At 38.0% G+C, this 21858-nt stretch overlaps 1 protein-coding gene and 1 pseudogene across 2 annotated transcripts in view; both read right to left on the bottom strand.

The window, feature by feature from the left end:
- TBC1D12 (TBC1 domain family member 12) overlaps positions 1-21858 on the bottom strand; it is a 53236-nt gene that overhangs the window by 25779 nt on the left and 5599 nt on the right. The window contains exons 2-4 of one of the 2 annotated variants that reach the window (XM_015557921.1): positions 20124-20159; positions 16943-16987; positions 3118-3233 (exon numbers count right to left, since the gene is read on the bottom strand). The gene's annotated coding sequence lies outside the window, so the exon portion shown is untranslated. The remainder of the gene's footprint in view (positions 1-3117; positions 3234-16942; positions 16988-20123; positions 20160-21858) is intronic. The other variant, XM_006755080.2, reaches the window with a different exon arrangement.
- Positions 12935-13439, bottom strand: LOC107181623 (annotated as a pseudogene).

Here is a 21858-nt window from a genome sequence, read left to right on the forward strand (position 1 = left end):
AGCCTCTACTGCCTCCTCAGCAGCACTAAGGATGTCTGACTGCAGTTTAGGCCTGCTCCTCACTGGCAAATGGACATGCCCCGAGGGCTGCCAGGCTGCCAGAGGGATGTCTGATTGCTATCTTAGGCCAAATCCCCGGGGGAGCGGGCCTAAGCCAGCAGGTGGTCATCCTCTGAGGGGTCCCAGACTGTGACAGGGCACAGGCCGAGCTGCAGGACCCCTCCCCCCCGAGTGCACAAATTTTTGTGCACCGGGTCTCTAGTTGGTTTATAAAATTAATGGCTTCACAGTCAGTGAAAATATATGCAAAAAAATACATTTAAGTATTATCACATATCCAAATGTGTATTAATAATGTCTGGTTTTTGGAGTCAGTTTTTAAAATTATTTTCAACAGGTTAGAGTGAGGAAAGGTATGTGACAAATTTCCAAATTATATATTGTACCTCTTCCTCTCTTCTCAAGTTAGTAAGATTCTTCAGGTATGTTGTAGCAAGGATGAATAATGGTTAAGTCTTCTGCTTCAGACCATTCTATACAATAAAAACCCAGTGACGGAAACGGTGGAACAACCATGGCCCCTCGCCCCTGCCAGCTCTGTCCCCAGCAGGGCATCCCCTCCCTGATCGGGGGGCCCCCATTAGGGCATGTGTCACTGGGCCTTTTGTCTCTGTCTCTCATTGGATCTCTGCCCATGGAGAATACCCCTGTCACCCCCTGCAAAGGAACACACACCAGCAGAATCGCCTTTTTAATAAAAAATGACAAGTGGGAAACAGAGTGAATTAAAAAGCATTAACTTAAAAACAATCCATGTGTCTGCAAATGCATTCCAAATGGCAGCACTTCGGCAGGGGTGGGCGTGTTGGCCACAGGTTCTGGAGCCTCAGACACAAAGTGTAGGGGGCTCAGCGCCTTGCTATGAACCCCTCCCCTAGCCACCTGGGATGGCAGGGTCTGGGGAAGGGACTTAGTCTATACTCACCCTCGCGGACCCCCACCTGATTCTGTAGAACCTTTACCCTGTTCTGGCATCTGTTGGTCCCTCTTACTCCCCCAGTACCTCTAAACCTTCCTGTGCTGACCCCAACTCTCCTTCTGCACCAGTCCTCCCCCCCTCCACACACAGATTTCACCCTCTCCCTCCCTCACCCCCTAGTCTTCTACCCTATACTTCTTCCTGCCCTGCTCTACCTCCATTTTGCCCTCCTGCCCCAGACCACCCAGCAGCCCTGGCTCTGGGAAAAATGGTTAGAACAAAGCTTTCCTTGGCTGGAAGAGACTCTCCAGGGAACTGCATACAGAAAGGCAATCCCAGTCCTATACCTGCAACTGCTCTGTCCTGCCAGATGCCAATCAGAAATTGTGTCTCTGGAGACAGAGGGTAGCAGAAGTAGGCTGCTGTCCTTTGAAGTCCCTCATCAGGAGGAAACTCTCCCTTCCCCCCAAAAAAGTTCACCCTGCTGCTCCCTTATCACTTTCAGCAACCCTCCTCTGCCCCTTTCCCCGGTAGTGGAAGGATTGGAGCACATCTAAATATATATAAGAGAGTAATACGCAAATTGACCGAATGGCAGAACAATCAGAATGACCACTTGACCAGTCACTGTGAGGCACACTGGCCACCTCTTGGTCCCTCCCTGCTGGCCGGCAGACTCCGATCACCCAATGGCAAACGGGGAACAAGGGGTGGGTGGTGGCAGGGGGTGGGCCCAGCTGCCAGCAGCTGGGGAAGATGGCCCTAAACACAGGCCAGGCCTAGGGACTATACCAGTGCATGAATTTCGTGCGCCAGGCCTCTAGTAAAGGAATAAGAGGGAAGATGTCAACAAAGACTTGACTTGATAGAAAAGATAAAGCCTAATCTCTAAAGGCTTAGGTATGTGAGCAGTAAAAATAAGGTAACTGTATTCCAATAGAAGGCAATAACGTGAGCAAAGGCATGAAGGTGAGACTTGTAAAATAAGAGGATGGTGTAAATTAAAATTTGTCCCAAAGACTATCTAGCACAGAACTTTTTGTATAGTATTTTTATAAACTCCTTCAGGGAAGAAATTAACATTCCTGGTAAAAAGTTTAATCTATTTTGGATGAATTTTAACAAGTTTAAGAAAGCTCTTCTGGGAGCTTGGTTATCTACCTACTCAGCTGACTGTCAGTCAGGAGTCAAAAGATCTTTTCTCGCTTACCTAAACACTCTTTGAATTGGCCTGATTCATTCGCCTCATCAAGACAAATAAAACCAAAGGAAAAATAATATGAACGTATTCACCAAATCCTTACAAAAAAAGAAAAAGGAGCACTGGGATCACAATTCTTTAGCATAAACAAATGCAACAAGAATTGAAAAATAATGTACTTCTTCTCTCACAATGTCTAAAAAATATTCAACCTCTGACTGTTTGGTTCCAGATCCTTTGATTATGCTCTTTAGGATAATGGATAGAAAAAGCTACAGAGAAGGGAAATGATAAAAAAGGTTAGAAATTATTGCACTGGAAGGAAAGAGAAGGCTAAAAGAAAAAGAATAGATTCTGAGAGCTCAAGAAGGGAAAAGGATTTAAGAACCAAGAGATCTTGTTTTAGGGAAGTGTGCTTTGTTTGGTAAGAAATCAAGAGACAATATTTTGAAGAATAGCAACTTTGTGGCAGAAATGGGAAGAGAAGAATTTAAGATTTTTTTAGGGTATTAAAAATGCATTCTTAGTGACAGTAAACCAACTGGTTGACAGTCAGTACTTAACATTTCAAGTTCCAATTTCAAAAATTGTTCAAAAGGCAAGGACAAATATACCTTAAGTACATATTAAATGTCAAGAAAGAAAAAACAATTGCCTTATCATATTAAGGTAAGACAGAGAATGGTCAAAATGGAAACAAATATAAAAAGCCAAAATTTATGTCTCAGACATGGGCTCATAGAGACTTCTAGAAAGTATGCCTAAGCTTGAACATCAACAATATAGTCCTTCTTATTAGTTTTAGGATATGTTTCTGGGATTTAAAAATTTTTAAAAATCAATTTCTCTAATTTCTTGATATATTTTGTGTAAAATAGTAAGCAAAATTAAAGTTTAAAATATAAACTGTGTGCCTGATGAGCACTAGACTACTTACGATGGTCGATCCTCAAGAATGAGGGCAGTGGTAGAAAGTGGCTCAAATTCGAAATTCTTACGTCTTGAAGACTGAGGTGGAGGTTTACAGGCCCTCCCTGTTCGTGCTTCATATTCCTAGAGTAGATAAAAACATATTTTATGCAGAGACTTTCTTAATATCTTAAATTTGTATCATTAAGGATATTATGCTATAAAAGGGACACATACGATTCATACAGTAATTGGTAAAAATATTAGGCAGACAAAAGAAAGGTCACTTTTTCCCTTAAAGCGAACTAAATTGTGAATTTCTATTACATATCAAAGTATGGTAGGAGAGAGGAAGATAGAAATGCACTAGATTAATGAGGCAAGGTTTTAGGAAGATGTTCTTGATTGCCTTCTAAGGTACCAGCTGTCCAAGTCCAACTCTGAATAATCTACAAGCAGATAAACCTACTTTCAAAACCTTCACACAAATCAATATGGAAATGGTGACACAAAATAACCAACATTAAAGTGCTTTGAAGATCTCTTTCAAGGGTGACACTGAACCTCTAATCAAATGCTGGTTTTGAATTCCAACCTACTTTGGATCTTGCTTTTATAAATCTACCTACTTACTCGAAATTTAAAGAAGTCACCATTATATCTTATCCAATAATATGTCCAAAGACTGTTAAAGACCTCACTAAAAGTTACAAACTGTTACTATCATAGTACCCCATTATCTGCAGTTTCATTTTCTGTGGTTTCAGTTACCCAAGGTCAACCGCAGACCAAAAATATTAAATGGAAAATTCCAGAAACAAACAATTTATAAGTTTTAAATTGCATCCAGTCTTGAGTAGTGTGATGAAATCTCAAGCCATCCTGGTGGGACACAAATCATCCCTTTTAGTCTAGTAGTCCTATGGGTTATCAGATAGCAGTCTTTCAGTAGTCTTCTAGGTTATCATAAGGCAGGGCTTGTGTTCACAGTGTTCACCTTCTGACCATTGTCAGAAAGTCAATAGTAGCCTAAGGCTATGTCACAATGCATACATCATTCACCTCACTTCACCTTATCAGGTACGTTATTGTATCATCTTATATCTTCACAAGAAGGGTAAGTATCTATAATAATAAAAGGGTAATATGCTAATTAGACCAAGCATCCTTCTGGGCATCATTCCAGACAGCCTTCCAGATGAAGCTGGGGCCATAGCAAAGCAGCCCGGATTGCGGGTGCCGGAGGGAAGCTGGTGTCGGCAGCCGGGGGAAGGAAGGCCTACTCGTGCATGAATTTTCATGCATCGGGCCTCTAGTAATATAATAAAATATTTTGAGACCGAGAGACTACACTCACATAATTTTTTATTATAGTAGGTTGTTATAATGGTTCTATTTTATCATTAGTTACTGTTGCTAATCTCTTACTGTACCTAATTTATAAATTAAACTTGATCATAGGTATGTCTGTATAGAAAAAACATAATATATATACAGGGTTCTGTACTATCCATGGTTTCAGGCATCTACTGGGGGTCATGGGTAAATAGGGAACCATTATGGCTTTTAATTTCCAGAACCCACATTTTCCCTTTCTAAAAAAAGTTTATGACCTTATGATTTAATTTGTTCATGTTGACCAATGTTACCCCAATCAATTTAATAAATATTTAAAAAAATTTTTTAAAAATAAAGCTACTGCTTTCTCATCACCACGTAATACATATGTACATTTTTCATGAAATTCTCAGATTTGCTCATTGATTTCAGGAGTAAATTTGCAAGCCCACTGGCAACTAGAGAAGACATTAATTTAAATGAAAAAAATTCAATATACTTTAGAGTAATCCATGGTTTCATTTATGGCTGTGCTTTCTTATTATGCCTATGATTCTTTTTATATTATTACTAGAGGCCCGGCGCACAAAATTCTTGCAAGAGAATTCTAGGCCTTCGCAGCCGCAGCGGCTGCCTCCATCCCCTGGCTGCCGCCCTGGCTTCGTCCGGAAGGACATAGGGAAGGACGTCCAGTCTAATTAGTATATTAAGCTGTTATTATTATAGATTTGCTTTTCCAACTCAAAGATTATTTATCAATACTAAATCAGACATTAGCAAAATGTGAACTGATGCTTCCATCCCTCTTAAAAATTTGATGCTGTTAAAGCTTAATTTTATTTGAGATATTACTTAAAAAATAATTTTTTTCTTACACATTTTCTGTAAACTTCAGTAGTTTCTGTAAACTACTTTATGGTTCCTGCTGCTGTTTATAATTTTATATCTGCATCTCCCCTTCTATCCACATCTTTGTTAATCTGAAAGTTACTTTGTTTGCATAACTGCTATGAATTTTTAGAAACTTCTTTCTCAAATTAAATAGGAATGTGTACGCTCATTTTTAACTCCCATGCCAAGGAACTGAACAGCCTTTCAGAGTCAAAAGCCATCGATGGGGTCACTCATTTCTTTTTCTCTTTCACCAATTTTCTTTCATATAACTAGGATATATTATATATGAAACACTTATTTTCTTCATTATAGACTCAAGTGTTATGTTAACAAGTCCCCTTCTCTGGTAATGTTTTCTTATTAAAAATCATATATGATATGAAAAATATGAGATTTGTTATTTAAATGGCACTGCTTTCCTACAATGTGATCTTGATTCACTGGTAGACTACAGTATCATCCAATAAAGCATTTTCCATGAAAATAAATTCCAGTGCATAAACAGCAAAATAAAATTTCTAAATCAATGTCAGTAGCTAGTATTTCCTGACACTTACCATGTATACTTTACGCACTGTTTTAAACACTTAAAATATTTAATCCTTGAAACAACCCTATGAGGCACCTAACTCAGAGTAGAAAAAACTGAGGCATTAAAGATCATTTGCCAAAGGACATAAATGGCAGTCAGGGAAGCTCTAGCCCAGGGGTGGGCAAACTTTTTGACTGGAGGGCCACAATGGGTTCTTAAACTGGACCGGAGGGCCGGAACAAAAGCATGGATGGAGTGTTTGTGTGAACTAATATAAATTCAAAGTAAACATCATTACATAAAAGGGTACGGTCTTTTTTTTTTTTAGTTTTATTCATTTCAAACCGGCAGGATCTCGGGCTGTAGTTTGCCCACGGCTGCTCTAGAGCCTAACCTTTTAACATCTACATGTCATCTTACTATGGTAATAGTCAAGTAGCTATCTATGACAATTCATTTTGATTTGATTTTATTTTTTGTTAATCCTCACCTGAGGAATTTTTTACATTGAATTTTAGAGAGAGTGGAAGAGAGAGGGAGAGTCAGAGAGAGAAAAACTTCAATGTGAGAGAGACACATCCATTGGTTGCATCTTGCATTGGGTCTAAGGATCTAGTGTGCAACCGAATTACGTGCCCTTAACTGGAATCAAACCCATGATCCTTTACTCCGCAGGTCAACACTCTATCCACTGAGCCAAACTCCCTGGGGCAATTGATGACACTTTAAAAGAATGAGATAGATCATTTAGTGAAATAGTAAAATATTCGGTATGAGTTGACAATACCTCAATCACTGATCCATTTAACTATCACATGAAAAGACCACTAGATAGTATATGCTTCCTGTTTGTTGCAATATGAAGTATATTGACCATTCCTGAAATATTCTTGCCAAAAGAAAAATCAATTGATAATCAAATAAGTCATATATGTTAAAATATATGATATCAAGAAATCAAAGGTATTAAGAGGTTCTCCTCTGGAGGGCTGAACTAGGAATGAAGGATATTTGTTCTACTTTAAAGTATTCAGTATTGCTGACTTTTCTTTAAAAAAAAATATTTTATTGATTTTTTTTTACAGAGAAAAAGGGAGAGGGATAGAGAGTTAGAAACATCGATGAGAGCGAAACATCGACCAGCTGCCTCCTGCACACTCCCCACTGGGGATGTGCCCACAACCAAGGTACATGCCCTTGACCGGAATCGAACCTGGGACCCTTCAATCCACAGGCCGACGCTCTATCCATTGAGCCAAACCGGTTACGGCCTGACTTTTCTTACAAGAAATAAAATAGTTTGTGAGATCACGTATAGTCATGGTGGATAATTGACAAAAGATTTTATTGAAGAAGTTGATTCAGAACTGGAAGCAAGAAAGATGGGTATTAATTACATAGGCAAAAAGGATTAGAACCATGGGGAGCAAGCAAAGGCCTATATCCGTGAAACATATTAATCTCACTGAATATGAAAAAGGATGAAAAATAAAGTTTGAAATTATGGGGCCTTTTCATTGGCAAAAATATCTGGAATTTACAATGAACAAAATGGAGAGTCACTGAAAGTTTGGACAAAGCCTAGTTTTAATGAAAGTAGTCTTTCATGAAAAATTAACTGAAAAAGTACTGGCCGGTTTGCTCAGTGGTTAGAGTGCCAGCCCAAGCACCAAAGGGTCCTGGGTTTGATTCTGGTCAAGGGTATGTACCTGGGTTGCAGCTTCAATCCCAGCCCTGGTCAGGGTGCATGTGGGAATCAACAATCCATGTGTCTCTCTCAGCTAATCAATTAATGATTCTCTCTCATCATTGATGTTTCTCTCTCTCTCTCTCCCCTCCTCCCTTCCTCTCAGAAATCAATAAAAAAATATTTTTTAAAAATAATAAAAATTGATGGAAAAAATATCCTCAGGTAAGGATTAAAAAAAAATTAACTGAAAAAGTACACACATAAAAGGCAATACAAAATGAGGTATCTATATATCATTTATCTACCTTACAAATAAGCTTTATATAGAATTGTCACTCAAATATTTTTCACATGAGAAAAAAAGTTGTATTCTAGGATTTCCCATTACAGACCCTTAAGCATTAAAGTGCTTTAAGTTTCTAGAGGTTAGTATTTTAAAAAGCTTAAAAAACATAGTATCAATCCATTATCTGAAAATAGTATATACTTATATATACTGAATGACTCAAATATTTGCTGAATAAAGATGCTATTTTAATATGATTAAAATTGCAAATTATATTAGAAACTAGAGGCCTGGTGCACGCATTTGTGCACTGGTGGGGTCCCTCAGCCTGGCCTGCGAGGATTGGGCCGAAACCCGCAGTCCAACATCCCTTGAAGGCTGTAGTAGTAAGCGAAGTGGCAGGTGGCTGGGCAGGAGCCTGAGCCCGGCCACGTGCTGCACCGCTCCCACTTACCCTGGCCCCGCTGTGCCTGCCACCACTGCTTCTCAGTAGGCTCACTGCTGCTCTGCTGTGGTCTCCGCGCGCCTAGGGCGATACTGACATGCCCATGACAGAAGTGGCTGCGGGCTTGCGCCCAGTCAGTACCGATGCCAGTCCCGGTCCCTATCAGATGGGGAAGGGGTGCGCAGGGGGAGTGTCTGCAGGAGAGGCTTGTGCCGCCGCAGCTGAGCTCACCAGCTGTGAGCCCGCCATCTGGCGCCTGTCCGTCAGCTGGGTGGTGCTCCCGCTGTGGGAGCACACTGACCACCAGGGGGCAGCTCCTGCATAGACTGTCTGGCCCCTGGTGGTCAATGCGTGTCATAGAGACTGGTTGAATGGTCGAAGGGTTGCTTAGGCTTCTATATATATAGATAGTAAAATATTTGGTATTAGTACTTTCAAAATTGTTCACAAGGTGATATTCTAATTATTAGTTAAGGGTGTTTATTATATAAAACAAAAACCTGCCCTAGCCAGTTTGGCTCAGTGGATAGAGTGTTATCCTGTGGACTGAAGGGTCCCAGGTTTGATTCTGGCCAAGGGCACATCCCCGGGTTGCAGGCTTGCCCCCAGTAGGGGGCATGCAGGAGGCAGCCAATCAATGACTCTCTCTCATCATTGATGTTTCTATCTCTCTCTCCCTCTCTGTTCCTCTCTGAAATCAATAAAGAAATATAGTAAACACATACACACAAACAAAAACCCAAACAGGGTTAGGCAAATTTATTACATCACAGAACTGAATATTCCATGCACTTAGTAATCTTAGACTCTGACCAAAAGGCTCATAACATTAGTCAGAGACTCCACTTCTCTACCACTCTCTCAACCATGCCCTCCTCCATGTGTAGGCTTCATCTGGAGGCTAGTTTGCCGCTCAGAGAAATGACTGTAGCAATGCCAGTTGTCACATCTTCATAGCATAATTTTCAAAGATCCTTCAGTGGCTCTTCTAGTAACTCCCACAAAAAAGAAAGCATTCTTTCAGGCAGTTCCCAGTAAATATCCATTCCACAGCAATCATAAGCTTTAGAGATGAGCTAAAGTCAACGAGGGCCTATCTCTGCAGCTGAGGCAAATCACATGATTCTTAACTCTTGAGTTGAGGGCAGTAAAGAGAGGTAACAGTGCTTATTGAGAAGTAGTTTAAATACACAAGAGTCCATTTAAAAATATAACCAAACAATATCTCATGGGTAGAATTCCTGAAGTCAATTTCACTTTAAATCCATATATGTCACAAAAACTCCCTATATGTTTCTTTTACAGAAGTTTAATAATGAACTAAATGTTGATAATTTCGTAGGTTATAAAAAACACACTTTACAATATAAAAAGGCAACAAAAGCCGTGGCAACTGGTGTGGCTCAGTTGGATGGAGCACTGTCCCGTGCACCAAAGGGTCTCGGGTTTGATTACCGGTCAGGGCAAGTATAGGAGGCAACAGATCAATGATTTTCTCTCATATCAATGTTTCTCTCTTTTTCTCTCCCATTCCCATCCTCTCTCTCTCAAAAACGAAACATATCCTTGGGTAAGGATTACAAAAAAACAAAAGCAACAAGAAAAACCATAATCCAAGGAAATCAGTAAATAATGCTAGCTATAGTACATTCACTCTTTGAAAATACCTTATCAATATGCCTCACTTTCTGCTAACAAAGCTTGTTTTTTTTTCTCTTTACTCCTCACCTAAGGATATAGTTTTATTAATTTTAGAGAGGAAGGGGGAGAGAAAAACATCGATGGGGGAAAGAAATGTCAATCGGTTGCCTCCCATATGCACTCCAACTGGGGATCAAACCCGAACCTGCAACGTGGGCATGTGCACTGATCAGGAATCAAACCCAAAACCTTTTTTTTTTCCCCCCAAAACCTTTTGATGTACTGGACAAGGCCCAACCAACTTAGCCACCAGGTCAGGGAAAAGCTCAGTTTTAACTGACCTATTTAATGAGTCAATGGGAGCTAGCTACCTGCCAAGTATAACACAAGAAGCATTTGGTTTTAACTTATAGATTGTATCTCTATAGGATGTTGTAATGAAGCCAGTTTTTTAAAAAAAATTAATTTATTCTTCATTCTCCACTAGAATAGCAGATGAAACCAGTAGGAGAAGGCTGGTAATTACCTGTAGGATAATTTATTCTAGCTGCTCTAAGAAAATGTAAATCAAATAGGCAATTAAATCTAAGGCCAATCAAAAGATGGTAGGCAACTGTTGTCATCTTCATGAGCATAAAGTAGAAAAAATGACTTACAATTCCAATGTAAAGAAATACTGTATACACATAAAGAGAAAAGAGGTTTTTCCTCAAAATAATCTCTCAAAAAACAGGAAATACATTTGCTTAACAACATCTCTTATGTTATGGGTGCTTTTTCTCCATTAATTTTGAACAACAAAGCACTATCTGGAGAAAATGCATTATGCTGAAATTATCTCAATCAGTGCTAGTTTGGAAGGTTACTTTTTGATCAGTGGGTTTTTTCTTTTGTTGCTGTTTAATTGGAATAGGGGAGAAGAAACTGAACAAAAGTGAGGATTCCCAGAAATATAACCATCCAATTGCAAACTGTCATAAAAAAACACCTTTAAATATTACCTTAAAATACAACATAGTAATATAGTCCATACTATTGTGCTAACTATGTATGGTGCCAGGTGGGTACTGAAAACATAGGGCACACTCTGTCTAACCAATATGTTGTACACCTGAAACCAATACAAAACAATACTGAAAGTAAACTGTAATTGAAAAATAAAAAATGACATATCAAGAGACTAGGTTGTAGATAATTTTATACCTATAGGACAAATAAAAGAAAAAACAATGCATTTGAAAATTTGTGTGAGATAAAATTTCTTGTATCAAGGTAATACATAAAAATAAAAAGCACTGTATCTCCTACAACTTGGACAAAAGTGAAAATGATGTGCTTGTGGTTGAAGACTATAAAACTGGTCACAGTGATGATAAACATACTGATGTCAAGATGTATGCAAACAGTATTGAATAAAAAGGCACTATTTCTGAATATATTATCTTATATAATATACTAGAGGCCCGGTGCACGAAATTCGTGCATGGGGTGTGTGTGTGCGTGCGTGTGTGTGTGTGTATGTGTGTGTGTGTGTATGTCCCTCAGCCCAGCCTGCACCCTCTCCAATCTGGGATCCCTTTCACAATCCAGGACTGCTGGCTCCCAGCCGCTCGGGTGCCTGCCTGCCTGATCAGCCCCTAACTGCTTCTGCCTGCCAGCCTGATCACCCCCTAACCACTCCCCTGCCAGCCTGATCCCCCACTAACCACTCCCCCGACAGCCTGATCGATGCCTAACTGCCCTCCCCTGCTGGCCTGGTCACTCCTAGCTGTCCTCCCCTGCCAGCCTGGTCACCCCCAACTGCCCTCCCTTGCAGGCCTGGTCCCTCCCAACTGGGAAACATCTATCGCCCACAACTGCTCTCCCCTGCCGGCCATCTTTGACCACATGGGGGCGGCCATCTTGTGTGTTGGAGTGATGATCAATTTGCATGTTACCTCTTTATTAGATAGGATTATTTGAATATGTAATTAGAAATTCAAATAAATGTTTGATCTTCATCTACATTCCTAAAAGTTATTTATACATGTTTGCCAAAAATTCTGCAGAAAGACAGAGTAGATTCGCACTTGGTGGACAGGGTAATTCATACAACTTTCTTTTTTTTCTTTTTTTTTTTTAAAATATATTTTATTGAGTTTTTACAGAGAGGAAAGGAGAGAGATAGAGAGTTAGAAACATCGATGAGAGAGAAACATCGACCAGCTGCCTCCCGCACACTCCCCACTGGGGACGTGCCCGCAACCAAGGTACATGCCCTTGACCGGAATCGAACCCGGGACCCTTCAGTCCGCAGGCCAACGCTCCATCCACTGAGCCAAACCGGTTTTGGCCATACAACTTTCTTGCTGAAAACAACCTCTATGATCCCTGACAAAGGGAAACAAACAGGGTGAGCCTACTGAACACCCAGTGTTGTGCACGAAGGCAATTCTGGACATCAGTATGGGACAGGGGACCTCAAAAAAAGCCTGGCTACTAGTTTGGACAGGCTAACCAGGGCCAGAACTTGTGTGCCAGAGTAGTTAGAAAGAAAGCACTCCACTGAGAAAGAACTCCAGAAATCTGCATAAGAATCCTCTTGAGTCTTTAGCTGAATACTAATCTGCACTTGTGCAAGGCAAAACACTACAAAGCTGGGGGGAAAACTTCTGGGGAAAAGAACAATTACTGGAGAGTGATAAGCAAAACAGTTTCCAGAACTCCATCAGGGTTGAGAAGTATTCACATTCCCACCAACTAGAAAGTCATCAGAAAGGAGAGACCAGAATGTTCAGATTCATCCAAAACTGTACAAGTCAGAAGATAATGGAAAAATCTTTAAAATGTGAAAAGAAAAAAATGAGGTGAGAAAACTCCTCCTGACTAAGAATCCTATACCAAAAAAAAAATATTTTTCAAAAATGAAAGTACAATAAAAAAATTTTCAGACAAAAACTGAATTTGTTGTCAGCAGACCTGCATTATAAGCTATTTAATTTAATTTATTTATTTTTTATCAGCACAGAAGTCTTTCCCCCCCACTTATCATGCCATGAATTCATAGGGAATGAGTTCCAGCAGCTCAGGCTCCTTCCCATTGGTTCTCAGAAAGTGTGTTTCTCTGGGTGGAGCAGGCTGACGCTTCAGTTGAACCCAGGTACCTTTCTCTTTGGCTTCCTTCTTTTTCCGATCATTTTCTTCACACGTTTCAGGACGCTATCTCAGCTCTTAGAGTGCTTAATATGCTCAATATGTACATTCATTCTCTTGGCAAGAATCTTGCCCTTAACTTGCTTGTTCACAATAATGCCCACTGCATGCTGGGTGACATTGTGGACTCTTCCAGTTTTGCCATGGTAACATTTGTGGGGCATTTCTTCTTGAACAGTGCCCATTCCCTTGATGCCCACAATATCACCTTCCTTGTAGATTTGCATGTATGTGGCCAAAGGAACAATTCCATGTTTTCTAAAAGGCCTAGGGAACATATAGCAGGTGCCTCTCCTCTTTCCCCTTGTGTTAGTCATTTTGTGAATTACTGTATGATGGCAGTTCCAGCTGAAAGGCTATAAGCTATTTTAAAGGAAAATTTTTAGGTAGAAAGAATATAACATATGAAAACATGAATAAACAGGGCAGAGCAAAAGTAAGTTTATAGTTGCAAGCATACAAAACAGGGTTTATTCATGTATTATTATTTACCAGCATTACCGTAATATCAAAAACAGACAAAGCCATTACAAGAAAAGAAAGCCAGACCAGTATCTCACATAAGCATAGATGCAAATAACCTCAACAAAGTAGTATTAGCAAATTGAATCCAACAATGTATAAAAAGGATTATACACTATGACCAAAGAAGATTTATACCAGATATGCAAAGCTGGCTCAACATTTAAAAATCAATTAATGTGCCCCAGCTCTTGTTCTCAGTGGTTAGAGCATCAGCCAGTCTATCGAAGGGTGTTGGGTTTAAATCCCAGTCAAGGGCACGTACCTGGGCTGCAGGCTCGATCGGAGTATGTGTGGGAGGCAACCAATTGATATGTCTCTCTCAGATTGATGTGTCTCTTTCACATCAATGTTTCTCTCTCTAAAAGTCTTTCTCTCTCTTTCCAACTTTTCTCCCTCCCTCTGTTCCACTGTGTCTTAAAAAAAAAATCAATGGAAAAAATATCCTCAGTGAGGATTAAGAAACAAAACAAAATCAATTAGTGTAATCCATCACAATACCCCAAAGAAGAAAAACTACATGATCATATTAATATACACAGAAAAAGCTTTTGACAAAATTCAACACCCACTCATAAAAAAAAAAAACTAATTTGGAAAAGAAGGCTATTTTCTCAACTTGATAAAGAATATCTACCAAAAAACCTGTAGCTAATTTAATAGTGAAAAACTTAAAACTTTCTTGCTAAGAGCAAGAACAAGACAAGGAAGACCTCTCCCACCACTGCTTGTCAACATCTATAGGAAATTCTAGCTAATACAGTAAGAAGAGAAAGGGAAATAAAGATATACTGATTGGGAAGGAAGAAATAAAACTGTCTTTGTTTGCAGATGCCTGTATAGAAAATCCAAAGAAAAACAGACAAAAACACACACAAAAAAACCACGAATAAGCAATGATACCAACATTGCAGGATACAAGGAAAGTCAATCACTTTTCTATATACCAGCAATGAACAAATGAAATTTGAAATTTAAGATAAATTGATATTTACTTTAGCATCCAACAGAAATAGGTATAAATCTAATAACGTATGCAAAACTCTAACAAAAGATATCAAAGAAGAACTAAATAAATGGATAGTCCATGTTCATGGATAGATCAGTACTGTCAAGATGTCAGTTCTTCCCAACTTATCTATGGATTCAACACAATCCCAATCAAAATCCCAGCAAGTTATTTTGTGAATATTGACAAAATGATTCTAAAATTTATATGTAGTGGCAAAAGACCCAGAATAATAAACTCAATACTGAAGGAGAATAAAGTTGAAAGATGAATACTACCTAATTTCAAGACTAACTACAAAGCTATGGTAATCAAGACAGCATGGGACTGACAAAATAGACAGATAAATCAATAGAACAGGACAGAAAGCCCATAAATAGACACATAAATAGAGTCAACTGATCTTTGACAAAGGAGCAAAGGCAATATAAAGGATCAAAGACAGTCTTTTCAATAAATGGTGCTGAATACTGGACATCTACATGCAAAAAGAATGAACCAAGACACAGAACTTACACTTTCATATTTCATAAAATTAACTCAATAGGTCGAAATGTAAAATAAAAATACTATAAAACTACTAGAAAATAGGAGAAAACCTAGCTGACTTTGGATATGATAATGAATTTAGATAAAAAGGCATAATCCATGAAATAAATGAGAAGCAGAACTTCATTAATTTTAAAAACTTTGGCTCTGTGAAAGACACTGTCAAGAAAATTAAAAGAAGCCACAAAGTGGGAGGAAATATCTTCAAAAGATACATTTGATAAAGGACTGTTTTGTAAGATATACAAAGAACTCCTAAAAGTTTATTGAGTTCTGTTCTTATTGTTTTTAGGAAAATTAACAATCTAATTTAAAATGGCAAAAGATCTGGAGACATCTCAGTAAAGAAGATATATAGATGGCAAGTAAATACATGAAAAGATGTTTTGAACCTCATGTGTTAATAGGAAATTGCAAATTAAAACGAGATACTACTACATATCTAATAGAATGGTCAAAATCCCAAACACTGACAACACAAAATGCTGGTGAGGATGTGGAACAATAGGAACTCTCATGCTTTGCTAGTGGGAATACAAAATGGTCTAGCCACTTTGGAAAACAATTTGGCTGCTGCTTTCAAAACTAAACATCCTCATATCATATAATCCAGCAATCAGACTTCTTGGTACTTACCCAAATGAAATAAAAACTTACATCATATGAAAACCTGCACACAAATGTTTTATAGCAGCTTTAATCATTATTGCCAAACTTGGAAGCAACCAAGCTGTACTTCAGATGTGAATGGATAAATGAACTGTGGCACATCCAAACATTAAAATATTACTCAACACTAAAAAGAAATGAACTATCAAGCCATGAAAAGACATAAAAGAAACAAATGCATATTGCTAAGTGAAAGAAGCCAATATGAAAGGGCTATATACTGTATTATTCCAACTATTTAACATTCTGAAAAAGGCAAAACTATAGAGCCAAGTAAAAAGATAATTGGTTGCCAGGGATTTAGGGGCATATGAAAGGATATACAGGCAGGGCAGAAAGGATTTTTAGGGCAATGAAATGATTCTGTATGATAGGAATAATAGTGAACACACGTCATTATATACATTCATCAAAACCCATAGAACAGAGAATTTACAGCACAGAGAGTAAACTCTAATGTAAACTATGGGCTTTGGGTGATAATGATGTATTAATGTAGGTTCACTGATTGTAACAAATGTACCACACTGTGTGGAGGAGGTTGTGGGTGTATAGGGACAGAGTGTATATAGAAACTCTCTGTACTTTCTGCTCAATTTTGCTGGAAATCCAAAACAGCTCTAAAAAATAAAGTTTATTAATTTAAATACACACACATGCTAATTGAACCATCAACATACAAAATGGATATTACGACTAACTAAAGTTTATCCAAGGAACACAAAGTTGGTTTAACAATAAAAAAACTTTTACAACTTAATAAGAAAAATGGCCAAACAGACTTTATCTGATCTTTGCCTCATCTGAATGAATGAAAAAAACTATATAACTAGTGCCAACCAGGCACCTAAGAGACACAAATTCAAATCTATGAAGGATGGCATCACCTTAGCCTTCAAACTGTTTTCTATATATAATGTTTCAAATATTATGTCCAGCACCCAAGCAAAGGTAACTAGGCACATACAGAGATAAAATGGCATCTGCTGACAAAAACTAGCAGGACCAATATTCAATATAAACAGATCTACAGAATTTCCAGACATTGGAATTATCAGACACAGGCTATGAAACAACTATACTTACTATGTTTTAAGGAGATAAAGGCCAAGCTTGAAATTCAGCAGGGAACTGTAAAAAGTGATATAGCAGGATATGAAAAAGAATCAACTAGAAACAAGAATTGAAAAACACAAAATTGACATTAAGAACCCAATGTATGTGGCCAAGGATCTATATCCTTAACACCTTCTCTAGGTAATCCACTGTGTTTGGGAACCAGAATCATAGACTAATTTTATAATGTCCTCATTTGCAAACCCACCCTTTTCTAATATAGCTTGTATAATACCTCCATAATTACTTTTCTAATATATGAATTTGACATATCAGTGCCTTATTTCATAGTATTTTTGATAAAACCAATTCTCTAAACGTTGTGGCTAATGACCCTTGACCTGATATACTGGTCTGCTAACTAATCAAGTCTGTGCATCCCTGGTTTGCGTATTCTGGAATGGTTTTCCCAACCTTGTCTACTTGGTGAACTACTACTAGTATACTTCACAACATACTCACATGGTAATCTGAGCAGAATTAATCATTCATCAGTACTCTCATAGTTTGTCCAAAACTCAGCTACAGCACTCACCACATTAAAATTATATATGAATCTCTCCACCCCCTATCCTCCACACACAGTTATACTGGAATAACTCAAAGGTTAGGAGTCATATTTACTTATATCCCAAGAATCCGAACCATGATTAATGTATTAAACAAAGTAAACGTATGTTAAATAAATTACATATTCATTGCAATGAAAGCCAGACAATCTTAGAGAAGAATGTAGGGTCAGTTCAAGAATTTTGTCCTTTAATTTCTGCCAGAGAAAAGGCTTAGAGTTTGCTATCACATTCTGATGCCTTGGAATCTGCAGCTAAAGAGATCTATCAAACAGGTATACTAGGAGGCAAGATGAAAAAAGATCAAACTCTGGGTTTAAATGGAGGGTAGTAGGAGTCTTTGAATAGCTTTTGAAAGAAGTAAAATATGCTCTGGTCAGGTGGCTTATAGGATTGGAGTGTAGTCCCTAAGGGTTGCAGGTCTGATTCATGATTAGGGCACATGCCTGGGTTGTGGGTTTGATTCCTGGTAGGGGCACATGTGGGAGGCAACCAATCAATGTTTCTCACATTCATGTTTCTCTCTCTCAAATCAATGAACATGTCCTCTGGTGAGAATAAAAAAGAAAAGAAATAAAATATGGAACTGGGGAACTAAAGAATAGAATAGGAACGTCTCTTTCAAAGACAATATGAAAACCAAAATAGCCTAATATATATAAACCAAAATAGCTGATGTGAACATTTCTACCACCTCAAGACCACGTCTGCTCAAGATAAAGAGGTTCTCTTCCTCATCTTGAACCAAGAGCCAGGGAAACCACCTTGCTTGGAGTAGGGGGGTGAAGGTTATGATGATTATGATGCCTTTACTAATTCTAAATTTTCTTCCTTGAGGAGAAGCATTTCATATCTCTCTGGCATATAGGAGTGCTCTAGAAAACTTTATCTTGGAAAAATTAGCAAAATTTTAAAAATATGTATTTTTATTGATTTCAGAATGGACTGAGCCCGAAACCCAGGCAGGTGACCTGAACAGGAATGGAACCATAACTTCCTGGCTCATAGGCCGACACTCACCACTAAACCACACCGGCTGGGCAGCACAATTTTGTTTAGTCTAATTTGAAGCCTAACATAATATACAAGTCTGACTGACATAAAAATAGAATGAATACAACTTTTACTATAACTTTGATACTCAAACTGTATTTATGGAATCAAATCACAGGTAGTCAGAGTGTTTTCAAATTGCAACCCCTTTCCAAGTCTGTCTCGTATAAAAGGAACAAATTCTCCCCCCAATTCCCATCCTATTTAATTTGAGAACTTGTTTTTACTCTTTTAGTTTAACTAATTTAAACTTCTCTCTCAAAGTTCATACTTCTTCCCTCTCCCAGAAACTCAGGCCTAAAGGTGTTATAAATTCCTTTCTCAATCTTCAGATCACACAAATTAACATTTATAAAATTAACTTATTCTTACATAGGTAAGACAATAATTTATCATGAACTATAAATAAAGAACACACATGCAGCTGCAAAGATAGTTATTCACTACCTTTTTAAGGTGACAATACATTAGGTAAATAAAAGTGAAAATAAACATATAAGGCTGTAACATTTTTAAGGACTTTTCAAAAATAAATTCTGAACACTGTGCAGCCCCTCCACAACTTAACCATCATGAAGGAAGTCACTAAGTCAAATTAAACACCCAAGATAATATATTTCTGCATAATGAAAGCCAATGAACTCTACTAAAATGTTCTAATACTATACACACCAATAAAGTTAGTAACCAAAATATAAAGCTTTCAAAATGTTATATATTTAGCTGCTGCTCATAAAGCACATGTATTCAAGTTCTTGTTATTGCTCCTGCAGTAAAATACTTCCAAAGCAAAGGTTTAACTGAGGAGGGTAACATATTCTACTTTTACACAAATTAAAGTGCTGAGATTAAGAAATCTGTGTGATGTCTTAAAACTTTTTTCTTGCTAGTCAAAAGTTACATGAAAGTGATTCAATCATTGAACTAAAACTTCACTCAGAAAAATACATGAACAATTAAAAACTTGAAACATCATCTAAGTACTACAATCTCATTTTCTCATTTACAATGCCAATATATAGAGCACTGGCCAGCGGACTGAAGGGTCCTGGGTTTGATTCCAGTCAAGGGCATGTACTTCAGTTGTAGGCTCCATCCCCGGCCCTGGATGACACCTGGGAGGCAACCAGTCAATATGTCTCTCTTGCATCAATGTCTCTCTCTGTCTCTGTCTCTCCCTTCCACTCTCTCTAAAAGTCAAAAAATATCCTTGGGTTAGGATTAAAAAAAAAAAAAAGATGTCAATATAAAAGCAGTACCTAGCAAAAACAAATTACTTTCTATTGAAAGATTGTCAGTTTGACATAGAGTATATATTCAATCTAGTATGAAATCATGTTACAATTATACATAACATGACTCATTTATAATCATTTCACTTGCAGTTTGGAGCTCACAAGATAAACTATGTAGCTATCTTCAAATTTTGGCCTATTAATTTAGAAAAAACAAAAACTTAGGTCAATTGAACTACATTATAATTGAAATACTATTTATAATTAATTGATGCAATTTTTAACATGGCTCACCAACTGGTTGAAAGGCCACAAGCAGGAATTTCATACCTGCAAGAGAACACATGCAATAATCCTCATAAAATAACATTATGAAATATTCATGTGATTTGGGAAGTGAGTATCAAGTTAAATGCCAAAATTGAATCAGTTCGATTTTGCTCTTATCCTAAAATAATTTTTATGTTTCTTTAATGCTAACATGGGGAGCTAACTTTGATGAGATCTTTAATAAAACTTACTATGAAAATACAATTTAAAAATATTTAACTTAGTTATCTTTCACCTATGAACTTCATGTATCTCTGAAAAACTACAGATATAGAAAATGTAAAGTTAAGTAAAGCAAAACAAAATATATATAGACACATAAATACAGAGACACTGTTTTAGAAATGTGACAGAAAAATATATGTAACACTATATATTAAAGAATATACACACATAAAAGTAATTATAGGTTTTCCACATAAAAATACATTTTAAAAGGTCTAAAAATGTGAAGGGAAAGTAAAATGAGACATATCTTCCTATAATGTTTTCCATTTTACAGAGAAAATATAATCATGTATTTGTGTAATTAACAATTAAAGTTTATAAAGCAAACCTTACTTTTCTATATATTAGTTTATAATCTTATGTCTTTCCACTGAAAAAAGTTTGGCCCAATACATAATCATACAAATACTTAAAAATATAACTACTTTCTGAATATCTGCTTTAAAATAATTATTCTATAAAATAACACTAGTACTCTAATCTATTAAATCTTACTGTTTTGTCACTCAAAAAGCAAGTAAGGCAAGTTTAAAAAGCTCAAAGGAATTTTTTTTTAAATTTTTTTTAAAATATATTTTATTGATTTTTTAACAGCAAGGAAGGGAGAGGGATAGAGAGTTAGAAACATCGATCAGCTGCCTCCTGCACACCCCCCACTGGGGATGCACCCGCAACCGAGGTACATGCCCTTGACTGGAATCGAACCTGGGACCCTTCAATCCACAGGCCAATGCTCTATCCACCGAGCCAAACCGGTTAGGGCCTCAAAGGAATTTACTTTTCCATGGTAGTTTTGGCATTGCTCACTTTTTCAGGGAGACTTATACTGGAATTACTAGCTACCTTCATTTTTCTACAGCCTTACCAACTTAAGACTCTACCCTAAAACATGACAGATGTGTCCTAATATTCTTCATGGCTTTACTAACAACATTGTCATTTTTTTATTTCTGATTCCAAATAAATAACATCCATTTGAAAAGAGTATGTGGTAAAGGATCTCAAAAACAGTTTTATATTCATAACTAGAGGCCCAATGTATGAAATTCATACGAGAGTAGGCTTTTCTTCCCCTGGCTGTCGGCACCAGTTTCCCTCCAGCTGCCAGCAGGCACCTGGGACACAGGCTTCCTTTGCAGGCCTGGCTTTGTCTGGAAGGTCATCCGGAAGGATGTCTGGTCTAATTAGCATATTATGCTTTTATTATTATAGACTAGAAGCCCGGTGCACAAAAATTTGTGCACTGGTGGGTGGGGGTGGGGGGTCCCCTCAGCCCAACCTGTGCCCTCTCACAGTCTGGGACCCCTCGGGAGATAACTACCTGCTGGCTTAGGCCCGCTCCCGGGTGGCAGAGGGCAGGCCCAATCCCTAGGTGCAGCCCCTGGTCCGGCTCAGAGCATGGCTGATTGGGGAGTTGGGGCGCTGCCCCCTGTCATGCACAGAGCAGGGCGGATTGGGAGGTTGTGATGCC

This window comes from Myotis davidii, unplaced genomic scaffold (assembly GCF_000327345.1).
Source record: "Myotis davidii unplaced genomic scaffold, ASM32734v1 scaffold271, whole genome shotgun sequence".
Lineage (NCBI taxonomy): Eukaryota > Metazoa > Chordata > Mammalia > Chiroptera > Vespertilionidae > Myotis > Myotis davidii.